Source organism: Sapajus apella, unplaced genomic scaffold (genome assembly GCF_009761245.1).
Source record: "Sapajus apella isolate SASKATOON/1434 unplaced genomic scaffold, GSC_monkey_1.0 scaffold36, whole genome shotgun sequence".
In the NCBI taxonomy this organism is placed as follows: Eukaryota; Metazoa; Chordata; class Mammalia; order Primates; family Cebidae; genus Sapajus; species Sapajus apella.
Genome location: NW_022436976.1, coordinates 33,606,857 through 33,623,878, shown reverse-complemented (window position 1 = coordinate 33,623,878; position 17,022 = coordinate 33,606,857). Strand labels below are relative to the sequence as shown.

General features: G+C 40.9%; 1 pseudogene; it reads left to right on the top strand.

Moving 5' to 3' along the window:
- Window positions 1-12,965: 12,965 nt before the first annotated feature.
- Window positions 12,966-14,572, top strand: LOC116563722 (annotated as a pseudogene).
- The last annotated feature ends 2,450 nt before the right edge of the window (window positions 14,573-17,022 follow it).

Below are 17,022 nucleotides of genomic sequence, written 5' to 3'. Positions count from 1 at the left end.
CGCTCTTGTTACCCAGGCTGGAGTGCAATGGCGCGATCTCGGCTCACTGCAACCTCCGCCTCCTGGGTTCAGGCAATTCTCCTGCCTCAGCCTCCTGAATCGCTGGGATTACAGGCACACGCCACCATGCCCAGCTAATTTTTTTTGTATTTTTAGTAGAGACGGGGTTTCACCATGTTGACCAGGATGGTCTCGATCTCTTGACCTCGTGATCCACCCGCCTCGGCCTTCCAAAGTGCTGGGATTACAGGCGTGAGCCGCCGCGCCCGGCCTCTTCCAGATTCTTTTAATTCTGCTTTATTCTTGCTTTCTACTTCTCTTGATTCTTGAGTTTTTCACTTTTTATATTTTGCGTATTCTTCCCCAATTCAAACAATTCAAAATAGCCTTAATAAAATTCAGCTACTGGCCGGGTGCGGTGGCTCACGCCTGTAATCCTAACACTTTGGGAGGCCGAGGTGGGTGGATCACCTGAGGTCAGGAGTTTGAGACCAGCCTGGCCATCATGGTGAACCCCATTTTTAATTAAAAAAAAAAAAAAAAAATTCAAGTGCTTCTATCTTACCAATCTTCTGATCAATTTTTCCCCCATTCAATTTTAACTTTCTGATCCTTAATACATTCCATTAGCCTTCTTTTATCTTGATTTATCTTCCACGTTCTTGGAAAAAACTTCAATTTCTTCACGAACACTAATTGTGCCCTTGAAGTTGTTCTCTATATTACTCATGTCCATGAGGTGCTCCCCAAAACTGATTAAGAGACAAGTCTTGGCTTGAGGGCCAACAGCCATATCAACCCGCTGACTGGACCATGGGAAAGAGGAAAGAATTGGCAACAATGGCCTCTCTGCTCCACTCCCACTTGGTTGCAGGCTTCAGCAAAATGGTGCCGACCTACTCTGTTTTTATTAAATATTTTTTAGTTTAGGTATGTTAGAGATTATTTAGTTCAGTATTCTAATATTCTAATTTGGTTACATCTTTGGAATACTGATTATTCGATCCAGCAGATTCAACTGTCATACTTTTCGTTCTTCTTTTTTTTTTTTTTTAAATAACAGAGACAGGGTATTACCATGTTGGTCAGGCTGGTCTTGAACTCCTGACCTCATGATCCACCTGCCTCAGCCTCCCAAAATGCTGGGATTACAGGTGTGAGCCACCATGCCCGGTGCTGGAGACGGGCTTTCACCACGTTGGCCAGGCTGGTCTTGAACTCCTGACCTCAAGTGATCCGCCTGCCTCAGTCTCCCAAAGTGTTGGGATTACAGGTGTGAGCCAACTGCTCGTGGCCAGCAATGAGTATGTATCTTTATACATCTGTCCGTCCATCTGTCCGTCCACCATCTTTTGTAGACACCCACCAAACCAAGGCTATGAAGGCATTGAGGCAGAAAAGGAAATGAAGTTATTTGGTCTGACTTAGTGAATCTATTTGGCTATAGATGATTGCTGCTTTCCTTTCTAACTAAGTGCTTGCTTTTGACTTTTATCTGGATGATCTTGGAAAAGTGACTCAATCTTTCAGGATTTGAGATTCTTACCAGTAAAATGATATGATTGGCAAGTTTGTAGAGACAAAGCAGAATGGTGACTGTCAGAAGCTGTGGGGAAGGGGAAATGGGGAGTTTCATATGTACAGAGTTTCAGTTTGGGAAGATGAAAAGTTCTGATGATGGATGGAGGTGATGGTTGTACAACTGTGGACATATTTAATGTCACCAAATTGCACATTTTTTTTTTTTAAAGATGGGGTGTCCCCATATTGGTCAGGCTGGTCTTGAACTTCTGACCTCAGGGGATCCGTCCGCCTCAGCCTCCCAAAGTGCTGGGATTATAGGCATGAGCCACTGTGCCCGGCTCAAATTGTACACTTTAAAAAATATCTAAAATGGTAAATATGTATATTTTACCACAATTTAAAAAAAATCCAGAAAATAAGGAGTAGTCTGGTATTGAACAATAATAACAATAATGTTGAGGAACCACTACCTTTGTTGTTTTTAATTATATAAATGTAATAACTCATATCAGGCTTAATGGTGACTGCAACAATTTTTATTAAAGTCAGAAACAGAAAATGTCTACCTTCACCATTTTCGGAGGAACTATTAGTGTAATTAGACAAGAAAGAAATAAAAGAGATCATCAGAAAAAGGCATGTGGTGTGGTGGAAGGGCCTCATTGAGATCTTTCAATGTGAATTAGAGAAATAAAAGGAAGGGGAAGGATAATGGGACCCCTGAACAGTCTGTGAGGGAGTGTTACGTGTGTACTTGTATGTGTACATGCATGTGTATGTGTAGAAGGGAACAGAGTAAATCAGTTGAGACCTGGGGAAAAATATGATTGAATTAGATAGTCCACAGAATCACTGTTGAGAATCGGTAAATGGGAGATAGAAGGCAAGTTCATGGGACGTGTGTATCTGAACTTTTCTATATGATACGTCAATCAGAGCACTTATCTGTGAGCTGCTATTGGGATTCTGCTGTTAATAGAGGTTTTGCTGTTAACAGTTTAGAACCATTGGCTTAGAACTCTGGGTTCTTCTGACAGAAAAGTTTGCTATTTCAGGTTCAATTCAATAGTTAGTGGTCAGCATAGTTCCTAGAACATAGCAAATTGTCAGAACAATCATTGAAGAGATGGACATATAAATAATAATAGCAGACTTTTTCTTCTAGTTTGTGTCATCAATTTTTGGAGGATTGGAAGCATATCTTGTATCCTACTTAGCTCCTCTTCTTTGAATCCCCTTCTGCTTTTCCTGCTCTGTTTATTTTTATTTATTTTTTTTTTTTGAGACGGAGTTTCGCTCTTGTTACCCAGGCTGGAGTGCAATGGCGCGATCTCGGCTCACCGCAACCTCTGTCTCCTGGGTTCAAGTAATTCTCCTGCCTCAGCCTCCCGAGTAGCTGGGACTACAGGCGTGCGCCACCATGCCCAGCTAATTTTTGTATTTTTAGTAGAGACGGGGTTTCACCATGTTGACCAGGATGGTGTCGATCTCTTGACCTCGTGATCCACCCGCCTCGGCCTCCCAAAGTGCTGGGATTACAGGCTTGAGCCACCGCGCCCGGCATCGTGCTCTGTTTTAATGCCCTCTTTTCTTTGAAGTAACAATAGTTAAAAGGGATGAGTTTGCATACCGTCACACTTTGGTATGCAGTAGAAGTGCCTTCTTCATACTTCCCATTTTGTCACACAGAATATCAAAAAGACTTAAGAGTTGTGATTTAACAAAGTTAATAATTTTTATTGCTTCATCAGTCAAGTGAAACTGACATTTTAGAATAACTGAAAGTGTGTGTCAGTGAAGAGTAAGACTCCTAGTATAGTTTGGTATTGCTGCCTCGATTGGTGCTAAGATGCAAGCAGTTCTACCCATCATTGCTATTGCACTTTCTTTTATTTATTTATTTGTTGTTTGTTTGTTTATTTAAAGAGACCAGGTCTCCTTATGTTACCCAAGCTGGTGCAGTGGCTATTCAAAGGCACGATCCCACTCTGGATCAGCAGGGGAGTTTTGACCTGCTCCATTTCTGACCTGGACCGGTTCACCCCTCCTTAGGCAACCTGCTGGTCCCCCACTCCCAGGAGGTCACCATATCGATGCCGAATTTAGTGCGGACACCCGAACGACATAGCGCCCTACAGCCCAGAACTCCTGTGCTCAAGCGGTCCTCCCACCTCAGCCTCCTGAGTAGCTGGGACTACAGGCATGTGCCACCGCGCCCGGCGCTATTACTTTCATTGCAGTTGTCAACATGCTGAAAAGGGCATACATACTAAGATGTGGATTCCCACGAGTCTGTGGACTACACTTTGAGAACCACTGGAGTGATCTGAACTCATCCCATTTTTTGTTTGAATGTTCCAACCTGAACTTTACCTCATAAGATTACTTAGCCTGTTTAAAAGTTTTTGGCCGGCTGCGGTGGCTCACTCCTGTAATCACAGCACTTTGGGGGGCCGAGGCGGGCGATCACCTGAGGTCAGGAGTTTGAGACCAGCTTGACCAACATGGTGAAACCCCGTCTCTACTAAAAATACAAAAATGGGCCGGGTGTGGTGGCAGACGCCTGTAATCCCAGATACTCCAGAGGCTGACAGGAGAATTGCTTGAACCTGGGAGGTGGAGGTTGCAGTGAGCTGAGATTGTGCCATTGCACTCCAGTCTGGGGACCAAGAGTGAGATTTCATCTCAAAAAAAATAAAAAAGGTTTTTATAAATTCAGCAACCTGGTTAGATAAACTCTATCAAGTGTTTAACTGACAATCTTATTTTAAAATGGTTTACTAGTACAGTGCTTAATCTGTACCCTTCATGATTTTTCATCTGAACACTTTATTGTTTGCTTATACATTCTAACTCTACCCTGATGATTAAAAAAAAAATGTTTTAGGCTGGGTGTGGTAGCTCACGCCTGCAATCCCAGCATTAGGAGGCCAGGGTGGGAGCATTGCTTGAGCCCAGGGGTTTGAGACCAGTCTGGACAACTTCTGGTTCCATCTCTACAAAAAAACAAAAACAAAAACAAAAAAAATTAGTCAGGCATGGTGACATGCACCTGTAGTCCCAGTTGGAGGCTGAGATGGGAGGATCACCCGAGACTGAGGAGGTCAAGGCTGCAGTAGCTGTGATAATGCCACTGCACTCCAGCCTGGGTGATGCTAGGTCTTAAAAAAAGAAAAATAAAAGTTTTAAGGCTTGCATTTCATACTTACTCTGAACAAATCTTTTTTTAAAAATGTAGCACTTGATCTTTATAGAAAATAATTCCCATTAGCAGAAGAAAAATTATGTATTGAATATGATGTTAATATAATTAAAAACATTTCTCAAAAGGAGTCATAAAAAGAAATGTCTGCTTTATTAAAGTTTCAGTTTAATACAAACACATGGTATCAGTAAGAACTCTGCCATTGTCAGGATTGCTATAGTTTAGGCATCTTGTTTCTCAGTCCTCAGGCAGCTGCGGTTGCTCCATGTATCACATTTCATAGCTCACCTTCTGCTTCCCATGGAAGAGAAAATGAGGCATAGGATGTGCAGTGATCTGTTAGGTACTTCCTTGACTTCATCAATCTTGGTGGATAAATAAGGAAAATATGTTTTAAGCTTTGAAGTGTGATTTCAAGCCCTTGATAGTGTTTCAGCAGTAGTCTTGGTAAGTGGAAGAAGCCAGTGATTTGGCCTACTTTGGGTGGGTAAATGAAACTGCAGGTTGCGATGAAGACCCATCTCAACAGCACATGAGATACATATGAATCCTTGCCTTGGTAATGTTCTAGAGGTAAATATTAGCATAGATCTAAAAATAAACTACCCTTTTAAAACCTGAGATATGATGTCACAGTCACTTGTAGAGTACAAACATGTATAAAAATCTTTCCACACATTGGTTATAGGACACCCACTTCTCAGAAACACCTCATCAGAAAGCACATACGAATCATTAACTGTCGGGGCTTTTCATTTTAATATGAAGCCAATCAAGAGTACAGTAATACTTTTTTTTTTTTTTTTTTTTTTTTTAAAGAGACAGGGTTTCACCATGTTGGTCAGGCTGGTCTTGAACTCCTCACCTCAGGTAATCCACCCATCTCGGCCTCCCAAAATGCTTGGATTACTAGCATGAGCCACCACGCCCGGCCTCAGTAATACTCTTGATTCTGCATACCCAAACAAAGTCACAGCAACAAACACATGAACTAAAGATAACTTCAAGAGAGCCTTCATGATAGAAGGTCCAAAGCAGTGACCTCTCAGCATGTAGACAGTAGAATCGCAGTTGATCTTCAGAACATTCAGATCCTGTGAGATGCTTGCAGCAAAAATCTTTGTTTCTGTAGCTTTTTGGAGAAAAGGCAAATAAATTTAGGATTAGTGAAATATTTTCAGCAGGCTCTTTAAAGGAGTTAGAAGTATAAGTTGCATTGTAGTATTACATGTATTTTGTCATCATGTAGATCATAGAGTAGTTTCTGTGTGAAATTTGGGGCTTCCTTAGGAGTTAGGAGGTACCACTTTGATTTAGTATAGTCCTTAGTTAAGGAAACTTATTAAAATTTCTTATAAAGCAAATTTGAAAATAGAAACAAATTAAGTTTGTGTTACAGATTGGAGGAGTCTTCTTTCTTCTTTGTTCTTCTCTCTTCCTCCTTCCTCTTCCTCCTCTTTTTTTTTTTTTTTTTTTTTTTTCTTTTCTTTTAAAAACAACAGGGTTTTGCTCTGTAGCCCAGGCTGGAGTGCAGTGGCTCAATTATGGCTCACTGTGGCCTCAACCTCAGGCTCAAGCAAACTTCCCACCTCAGCCTCCTGAGTAGCTGGGATCTCAGGGACACATCACCATGCCTGGGCAATTTTTTTTTTTACTATTTTGTAGAGACAAGGTCTCCCTACGTTGTCCAGGTCAATCTTGAACTACTGGGATCAAGGAATCCTCCTGCCTCATCTTCCCAGAGTATTAGGATTACAGGTGTGAGCCACCACACCTAGCCAGATTAGATTCTTTAAAAGCAAATTCTAGATGAGGTATCAGGTTTCTTTTAGTGTATTGAAATTTTGCCGTATTGATTTTTGCTGGAAATAAGTGGCAGCTGGCCAACCCTAATCTGACCCTCCTGTAAACTCCTCCCTCTCATCTGCTACTCTTTCTCTCCCTTAATCTGTGCTTTGTTCTTGCTGTTCCTCTTTTTAACTATCTTCCTCTGAATATTCACAAGATTGCTCTCTGACATCCAGATATGATGTGACTCAGTGAGACTTTCTCTGAGTGCCCTATTTAAAATTATAACCCCCAGTCAAGTGCAGTGCCTCATGTCTACAATCCTATCACTTTGGGAGGCAGAGGTGGGCAGATTACTTGAGCCCAGGACTTTGAGACCAGCATGGGGAACATGGTAAAACTCAATCGCTACAAAAAATACAACAAGCCAGGCATGGTGGTGCACACCTGTACTCCCAGCTTGGGAGGCTGAGATATGAAGTTCACCTAAGCCCAGGAGGTAACCTGCTTTGAGCCATGATTGTGCCACTGCACTCCAGCCTGGGTGACAGAATGAGACCTGTCTCAATAAAATAAACTAATTTATAACCCTCAAATTTTCCTCTCCCCTTCTTTCTTTTTCTCCTTAACACATGTCATCTAGCATATCATATATTTTACATGTTTATCTTGTTTATCATTCATTTCCATCCATTAGCATGTAATCTCTGTTTGCCTGTTTACTTGCTGTTTCATCTCCAGTGCTTACATTCAAATTCAACAACCTTGTTAGATAAACTCCACTGAGTGTTTGACTTAATTATTTTTAAAAATATATATTTTTAAATTGTACTTTAATTGTACTTTAATTGACTTAATTATTTTAAAAAATATATATTTTTTAATTGTACTTTGGGCTCTGGGATACATGTGCACATCCTGCATCCTGCAGGATTGTTGCATGGGTACATACATGCCATGGTGGTTTGCTGTCTCCACCGCCCCACTCCCACCCCTATTGCTTACATCAGGCATTTTTCCTAGTGTTACCTCTTCCCGTCCTCCTCTCCCCCGCTCTGTCCCTCCCCTCTCCTCCCCCACCACCTAGCCCAGTTAGTGTTCTCTTCCCTGTGCCCAAGTGTTGTCATTGTTCATTACCTGCCTATAAGTGAAAACATGTGGTGTTTTGTTTTCTGTTTTTGTATCAGTTTGCTGAGAATGATGGTTTCTAGATTCATCCATGTCTCTACAAAGGACACGAACTCATTTTTTATGGCTGCATAGTATTCCATGGTGTATATGTGCCACATTTACTTTGTCTAGTCTATCATTGATGGGCATTTGGGTTGGTTCAAGGTCTTTGCTATCGTACCAGTGCCACAATGAACATATGTGTGCATGTGTCTTTCTAATAGAACAATTTATAATCCTTTGGGTATATACCCAGTAACGGGATTGCTGGGTCAAATGGAATTTCTATTTCTAGATCCTTGAGGAATCGCCACACTGTCTTCCACAGTGGTTGAACTAATTTACACTCCCACCAAAAGTGTAAAAGTGTTCCTTTTTCTCCACATCCTCTCCAGCATCTGTTGTCTCCAGATTTTTAATGATTGCCATTCTAACTGGCGTGAAATTGTTTCTCAATGTGGTTTTGATTTGCATTTCTCTAATGACCAACGATGATGAGCATTTTTTCATGTGTTTGTTGGCTACATAAACGTCTTCTTTTGAAAAGTGTCTGTTCGTATCCTTTGCCCACTTTTGAATGGGTTTGTTTGTTTTTTTCTTGTAAATCTGCTTTAGTTCTTTGTAGATTTTGGATATTAGCCCTTTGTCAGATGGGTAGATTGCAAAAATTTTTTCCCATTCTTTTGGTTGCCAGTTCACTCTAATGATTGTTGCTTTTGCTGTGCAGAAGCTTTTAAGTTTAATTAGATTCCATCTGTCTATTTTGGCCTTTGTTGCTGTTGCTTTTGGTGTTTTAGTCATGAAGTCCTTGCCTTGCCTATGTCCTGTTGCCTAGGTTTTCTTCCAGGATTTTTATGGTGTTAGTTCTTACGTTTAAACCTTTAATCCATCTGGAGTTAATTTTTGTATAAGGTGTAAGGAAGGGGTCCAGTTTCAGCTTCCTGCATATGACTAGCCAGTTTTCCCAACACCATTTATTAAACAGAGAACCTTTTCCCCATTGCTTGTTTTTGTCAGGTTTGTCAAAGATCAGATGGTTGTAGATGTGTGGTGGTGTTTCTGAGGCCTCTGTTCTGCTCCATTGGTCTATATCTCTGTTTTGGTACCAGTACCATGCTGTTTTGATTACTGTAGCCTTGTAGTATAGTTTGAAGTCAGGTAGCGTGATGCCTCCAGCTTTGTTCTTTTTGCTTAGGATTGTCTTGGCTATGTGGGCTGTCTTTTGGTTCCATTTGAAGTTTAAAGTGTTTTTTTCCAGTTCTGTGAAGAAGGTCAATGGTAGTTTGTTGGGGATAGCTTTGAATCTATAAACTACTTTGGGCAGTATGGCCATTTTCACAATATTGATTCTTCCTAACCATGAGCCTCTGTTTGTGGCCTCTCTTATTTCCTTGATCAGTGGTTTGTAGTTCTTGAAGAGATCTTTTACATCCTTTGTTAGTTGTATTCCTAGGTTTTTTTTTTTTTAACAGAAAAAAATAGTTTTTCCCTCATTTATTTCATTTTTTACTCAGATGACATTTAAAATGTTTTAATAATAGAGGGCTTAATCTTTACCCTTGATTGTTGAAGGAACACATTAACAAGGTGCTCAAGTATTGGTTGAGTGAATATTTATATAAATATGGATTATATGGAGACTTCCTTTTTTTTTTTTTGAGATGGAGTTTTGCTCTTGTTGCCCAGGCTGGAGTGCAATGGCGTGATCTCAGCTCACTGCAACCTCTGCCTCCTGTGTTCAAGCGATTCTCCTTCCTCAGCCTCCCTAGTAGCTGGAATTACAGGAGCCCACCACCATGCCCAGCTAATTTTTTGTATTTTAGTAGAGACGGGGTTTCACTGTGTTGTCTAGGCTGGTCTCAAACTCCTGACCTCAGGCGATCCACCCACCTCAGCCTCCCAAAGTGCTGGGATTATAGGAGTGAGCCACTGTGTCCAGCTATGTGGAGATTTTTTATTGTAGTGTTGTAATGAGATTTGGCCCAAAAACATGCTAATGAAGTATTTGTACCCTAACTCCTTGCTGTCCTCTTATTTTCAACTTGATCTTGGCCTATAGTAAGCTAATATATTTGTTGAATGGATTTGTCAACTGGTAAAGCTCAATTTTTTTCCTGCAGAAATACATTTTTGTTATATGATGTAACAATTATATACATTGAAACAGCCAAGAATTAGTTTTGACTTTTTATAGATTTCACTTAAGAAGATTTTGAAAATTTTTATTGCTCTTTTTTTTGAATTCTTCCTATGATCATTTAATATTCAGTTCAAAGCGTTTCATGAAGTCTTGTCAGATAATTCTAAGCTGTAATAATTGTTTCCTCTTAGTTTTTATAACATGTTAATATATTAACATACTAACATTTGTAAATCCATTACATCATTTATTCATTTAACAACACTTATGGACCCATTTACTCTAATTTGCAGGAGTATAGTTGCTCATAGTAGCCATTAATGATCCTTTGAATTTCTGTGGTATCAGTAATAATGTCTCCTTTTTTGTCTCTGATTTTGTTTGAGTCTTCTCTCTTTTTTTCTTAGTCTGGCCATAGGTTTGTCAATTTTATTTGTCTTCTCAAAAAAACCAACATTTGTTTCATTGATCTTCTGTATTGTTTTCTTTTCAAATTCATTTTTCTGTCTTTTTTTTGAGACTGAATCTTGCTCTGTCACCAGGCTGTAGTGTAGTGGTGCAATCTCGGCTCACTGCAACTTTCACCTCCTGGGTTCAAGTGATTCTTCCGCCTCAGCCTCCCGAGTAGCTGGAACTACAGGCACATGCCACCACGCGCGGCTAATTTTTTTGTATTTTTAGTAGAGATGGGGTTTCACCGTGTTGGCCAGGATGGTCTCGATCTCTGGACCTCGTGATCCGCCCGCCTTGACCTCCCAAAGTGCTGGGATTACAGGCGTGAACCACCTCACCCGGCCTTTTTTTATTTTCAAATTCATTTAGTCTCTGATCTTTATTACTTCTTCTAATTTTGGGTTTGGTTTACTCTTGCTTTTCTAGTTCTTTAAGATGCAGCATTAGGTTATTTATTTGAAGGTTTTTCTTTTTTGACGTAGGCACTTATTGGTATAAATTTCCCTCTTAGTACTGCTTTTTGCTGTAGGTTTTGACATGTTGTGTTTCCATTATTATTTGTTTCAATAAAATTTTCAGTTTCCTTACTGGCCATTCAGGAGTCTATTATTTAATTTCCATGTGTTTATATAGTTTCCAAAATTCCTCTTGTTACTGATTTGTAATTTTATTCCCTGTGGTGAAAGAAGATGCTTGATATTATTTCCATGTTTTTGAATGTTTTAAGACTTCTTTTGTGACCTAACATATGGTCTCTGCTTGAGAATGATCCATGTGCTGAGGATAAAAATGTATATTCTGCAGTTATTGGATAAAAGGTTCTGTAAATATTAGGTCCATGTATCCTATAGTGCAGATTAAGTCCAATTTTTCTTTGTTGATTTTCTGTCTGGGAAATCTGTCCAGTATCTGACCAATGTACTCTGTAAAGACGATGCTAAAGGGTAAAAAAAAAAAAAAAAAAAAAAGGAATAAGACATCTGTGCCATCATGGAATTAAAGGGCTAGTTGGGAAGGCAAATATGTAAATGAGTAAATACACAGAATTCTGTGAAGACGATCAATCCATCTGGAGAGATCAAGGAAGACTTGACTGAAATGGTGACCCTTTTGTTTAGAAAAATTAACAGGAGTTTTCCCAATTGGTAAAAATGAGAGGGGCGTTTTAAGCAGAGGAAAGCCTGGGTACAAACGTGTGGCAGTATGTGGAGCAACATATGTTATCTAATTTGGGGAACCGCAAATAGTGTGTTATGGTGGTTTTGTAGGTGGAAAGGAATTGAGGGCAAGAGGTGAAGTAGAGACTTAGACATAGGAACTAGATTGTGAAAGACCTCATATACTATCAAAAATTGTTTTTTGTTTTGTTTTGTTTTTTTGTTTTTTTGAAGTAGGGCATGGGGAACCAATGAAGAATTTAAAATACTAGGCTACTTGGGCTTTTTTTTTTTTTTTTTTATGGAGTTTCGCTTTGTTGCCCAGGCTGGAGTACAGTGGCACAATCTCAACTCACAGCAACCTCCACCTCCTTGGTTCAAGTGATTCTCCTGCCTTAGCATCCCAAGTACCTGGGACTATAGGTGACCGCCACCATGCCCAGCTAATTTTTGTATTTTTAGTAGAGATGGGGTTTCACCATATTGGCCAGGCTGATCTCGAACTCCTGACCTTGTGATCTGCCCACCTTGGCCTCCAAAAGTGCTGGGAGATTATTTTGTTGTCTGTGTAGCAGATGTGTTAGAGGAGAGCCAGAATGGATACAGGGTTACCACTGGGGAAACTGTTGAAGAAAAGAAAGCCAGGAAAGATACTATAAATTAGAGTAGTAACATCTAGAATGGATAGGAAGGGATGGATTCAAGAGATAATTACTTATTTATGAGACAGAGTCTCGCTCTGTTATCCAGGCTGGAGTGCAGTGGTATAATCATGGTTCACTGCAGACTCGACCTTCTGGCCCAAGCAATCTTCCTACCTCAGCCTCCCAAGAAGCTGGGACCACACCACGCCTGGCTAATTTTTTGGTTTTTTGTAGAGACAGGGTCTCTGTATGTTGCCCAGGCTGGTCTTGAACTCTTGGGCTCAAGCAGTCCTCCCGCCTTAGCCTCCCAAAGTGCCGGAATTACAGATGTGAGCTACTGTGCCTGGCTACAAGAGATAGTTAGGGTTTGAATTGTTAGGATTCATTGGTGAGTAGAGTCATCCTTAGGTGTCTGGATTTGGATGATTGAGTCTATCATTCAGGCTCAGATGAGGAGATGGAATGCAGAAGACATACTAGGTTTTAGGGAGAAGTAGTTAAAGCCACAAGGGTGGATGAGATCATCTGGTGAGAACATTTACATTGAAGAGAGAAGAGGTCATGAGAGAATATGAGACTAGATAAAAGTCACATTTAAGGCCGGGTACTGTGGGTCATGCCTGTAATCCCAGCACTTTGGAAGGCTGAGGTGGGTGGATTGCCTGAGGTCAGGAGTTCGAGACCAGCCTGGCTAACATGACAAAACCTGATCTCTACTAAAAATACAAAAATTAGATGGGTGTGGTGGTGCATGCCTGTAGTTCCACCTACTTAGGAGGCTGAGGCAGGAGAATTGCTTGAACCCGGGAAGTGGAGGTTGGACTAATGTGAGCTGAGATCACACCACTGCACTCCAGTCTGTGCGACACATACAAAAAAGTGACATTTAAGTGACACAGTGGACTAAAGTCCACAAAAGGAGACAGAAAAGAAAGAAGAGGAAAATCAGTAGAAAGTGTCAAGTTTTATAGGAGCAGAGGAGGAGTTTTAAAGAGTGTTCCTGTGGAAAGGCTAAATAAGAAGGATTTAAGGTGTCTACTAGAGGGCACAACTGGCTTGAGCGATTGGAAACAAGATGCAGGACCCCAACACAGACACTAAGTGGAATGACATGCAAAAAGGGCATCTTACCCCACAAGGAAAGTCTGAAAGAATTGGAAGAGGAGACAGGAGGAGAAGCCCATTCTCTAGCAGTCAGTGGTGACAACATATGAAGATATGACTTTGGAATAGCTGGTGGATCATGAAGATGAGTTTAATGAGAAGGATGACTGTGCTATTGAAATGTACAGAAGGCAGAGACTGGCTGAGTGGAAAGCAACTAAACTGAAGAATAAATTTGGGGAAGTTTTTGAGATCTCAGGGAAGCATTATGTCCAAGAAGTTACCAAAGCCAGTGAGGGCTTATGGGTCATCTTGCACCTTTATAAACAAGGAATTCCCTTCTGTGCCCTGATAAGTCAGCACCTCAGTGGACTTGCCAGGAAGTTTCCTGATGTCAAATTTATCCAAGCCATTTCTTTCTTTCTTTTTTTTTTTTTTTTTTTTGTGACGGAGTCTCTCTCTGTCGCCTAGGCTAGAGTGCTATGGTGTACTGTCAGGTCACCATAACCTCTGCCTCCTGGGTTCAAGTGATTCTCCTGCCTCAGCCTCCCAAGTAGCTGGGATTACAGGTATGCACCACCATGCCTAGCTAATTTTTGTGTTTTTTTTAAGTAGAGACGGGGTTTCACCATGTTGGTCAGGCCAGTCTTGAACTCCTGACCTCATGATCCACCCACCTCAGCCTCCCAAAGTGCTGGTTTTATAGGCCTGAGCCACTGTGTCTGGCCAAGCCATTTCAACAACCTGCATGACCAACTATCCTCACAGGAATCTGCCCACAATATTTGTTGACCTGGAAGGAGATATCAAGGCTCAGTTTATCAGTCCTCTGGTGTTTGGCACCATGAACCTGAGAGGAGATGAGTTGAAGTGAAAACTGTCTGAATCTGAAGTAATTAAGACAGACCTGGAGGAGAACCCTAAGAAGCTGATTGAAGATGTGTTGCTATCCTCAGTGCAGTGCTCTCTCCCCATAAGGAGGGACAGCGTTTCCAAGGGTGACTGAGGCTACAGCTGCTATCACATGCCAAACTTTCTTGGAACAAATTGTCTGCATTTTTTAAAAAAGGGAAAAGCAAGAATGAATCCTTCTGGTTTTAGTTTTGTATAAATTATGTTTCAAATCTTTACATTTTAGAAATAATCATTGCTGGAAATTCTGTTAAATATTTTAGAACTTTTAAAAGAAATTACAGTATTTCCTCCAAAAAAAAATTAAAACCAGCTATTGGGTATGGCAAATGTCTGTTTTCCTCAAATATATTTTAAGTAAGCCATAAAACCTAGTCACTATTTTTTGGCATATAACTATAAAAGGAAATACTTAGTTTTGGCTGAGTGCGGTGGCTCACATCTGTAATCCCAGCACTTTGGGAGGCCAATGTGTGCGGATCACCTGAGGCTGGGAGTTTGAGACCAGCCTGACCAACATGGAGAAACCTTGTCTCTACTAAAAATACAAAAAATTAGCTGGGCGTGATGGTGCATGCCTGTAATCCCAGCTACTCAGGAGGCTGAGGCAGGAGAATCACTTGAACCTGGAAGGTGGAGGTTGCAGTGAGCCGAGATTGCGCCATGGCGCTCCAGACTGAGCAACAAGAGCAAACTCCATCTCAAAAAAAAAAAAAAAAAAAAGCAAAATATTTAGTTTTAAATAAACGTGAATGAATTTTTAAAAACAGTGTCTATTAGGATTGGCAATTAGAAAGTCATTGTTGACCTTAGGTAGAGCAGTTTTAGTAGATTGAAAGTAAGAAGATGGGTTAGTAATTTTTTTTTTTTTTTAAAGAATGTGGCTGTGAAATGAAGGTGAAAGGACAGTAATTAGAGGGAAATATAGGGTTGAAGGAGAGGTTTTAATGTTTGTTATCAAAAGATATTTAGGATGTTTCCAGACCATAAAAGGGAAAGGTTGAAAAGATAGGACACAGGCGCTTAGAGTATATTGTAAAGTAGATTGTTTCAAAATTAATTAATGTATATATTGGGACATAAATTAATCAGTTAAATAGACTATGCATGTTTGGGATATACGTTTGTTGTAACTTATTAAAACAGCAACTACCAACACATAGACTACTCAAACTCAATTTTAGAAGTCATAGGAAACTAAGATTTCTAGACCAGTTCCTTCATTGAACATATGAGGAAATTGAGACCTGTGTTTGTATTTCTGACATTTAAGTTATTAATTTTATTTAAAATTATTTGTTCGTTTGTTTGCGTGTTTTTGAGCTGGAATCTCACTCTGTCACCCAGGCTGGAGTGCAGTGGTACGATCTTGGCTCACTGCAATCTCCGCCTCCCAAGTTCAAATAATTTTCCTGTCTCAGCCTCCCAAGTAGCTGAGATTACAGGCACGTGCCACCACATTTAGTTAATTTTTTTTGTATTTTAGTAGAGATGGGGTTTCACCATGTTGCCCAGGCTGGTCTCAAACTCCTGAGCTCAGGCAATCTACCTGCGTCGGCCTCCCAAAGTGCTAGGATTACAGGTGTGAGCCACTGCTCCTGGCCTCAGCTGTATCTTTAATATATATGCTTGTCAGAGCTTTTCTTTTTATAAAAATGATTTTTAAAAGACACGGTAAGGTAGAGTAGGGCTGCAGAGAGGAACATCATGGAGTTATGTTATAAACTCACACAGTTGTCAGGTGATTCAATGTAGTTTACCTTGTAATCCCAGTTACTCAGGATTTTTGAGACGGAGTTTTGCTCTTGTTACCCAGGCTGGAGTGCAATGGCGCGATCTCGGCTCACCGCAACCTCCGCCTCCCGGGTTCAGGCAATTCTCCTGCCTCAGCCTCCTGAGTAGCTGGGATTACAGGCACACGCCACCATGCCCAGCTGAATTTTTGTATTTTTAGTAGAGACGGGGTTTCACCATGTTGACCAGGATGGTCTTGATCTCTTGACCTCGTGATCCACCCACCTCGGCCTCCCAAAGTGCTGGGATTACAGGCTTGAGCCACCGTGTAGTTTACCTTTTTAGCTTGCAGCTTTGAATTAGGACATTTCATGGTTCTGTTTGTCTTTTTGGCATTTCTTTAATGACAAGTGTAGATGCCTCCCTGGCATGGTGTTCTTGTTATAGTTTGCTTAGGATGGTGTTGGAGAAAGTGTTACTTTTGCCCAAATATTATTTACAGTATTTTTTAAATTACCAGGTCAGTATGATATTTTTGTGACCTACAGTTAAAAAGCTTTCAAGAAAAAAATTTTTTTTTCAGACGGAGTTTCACTCTTGTTGCCCAGGCTGGAGTGCAAAGCGCGATCTCCGCTCACTGCAACCTCCACCTCCCGGGTTCAGGCGATTCTTCTGCCTCAGTGTCCCAAGTAGCTGGGATTACTGGCGCCTGCCACCACATCTGGCTAATTTTTTGGTGTATGTTTTAGTAGAGATGGGGTTATATCACGTTGGCCAAGCTGGTCTTGAACTCCTGACCTCAGGTGATCCACCTGCCCTGGCCGTCCAGAGTGCTGGGATTACAGGGGTGAGCCACCACGTCTGGCCAGGAAAATAATTTTTGAAGTCCGCCTTTTTTTTTTTTTGGGGGGGGGGGGGGGGGGGCTCCTGAATCAGATACTTAATGCAACAGCAAAGAAACAAATTCTTCCTTGACTGTCCAGGATGATTATTCCAGAGGACCATCCTTTAGATTGAACAGTTACTAATGTTCAGTGTAAAAGAATTGACAAACCGGGCCGGGCATGGTGGCTCAAGCCTGTAATCCCAGCACTTTGGGAGGCCGAGACGGGTGGATCACGAGGTCAAGAGATCGAGACCATCCTGGTCAACACGGTGAAACCCCGTCTCTACTAAAAATACAAAAAAAAT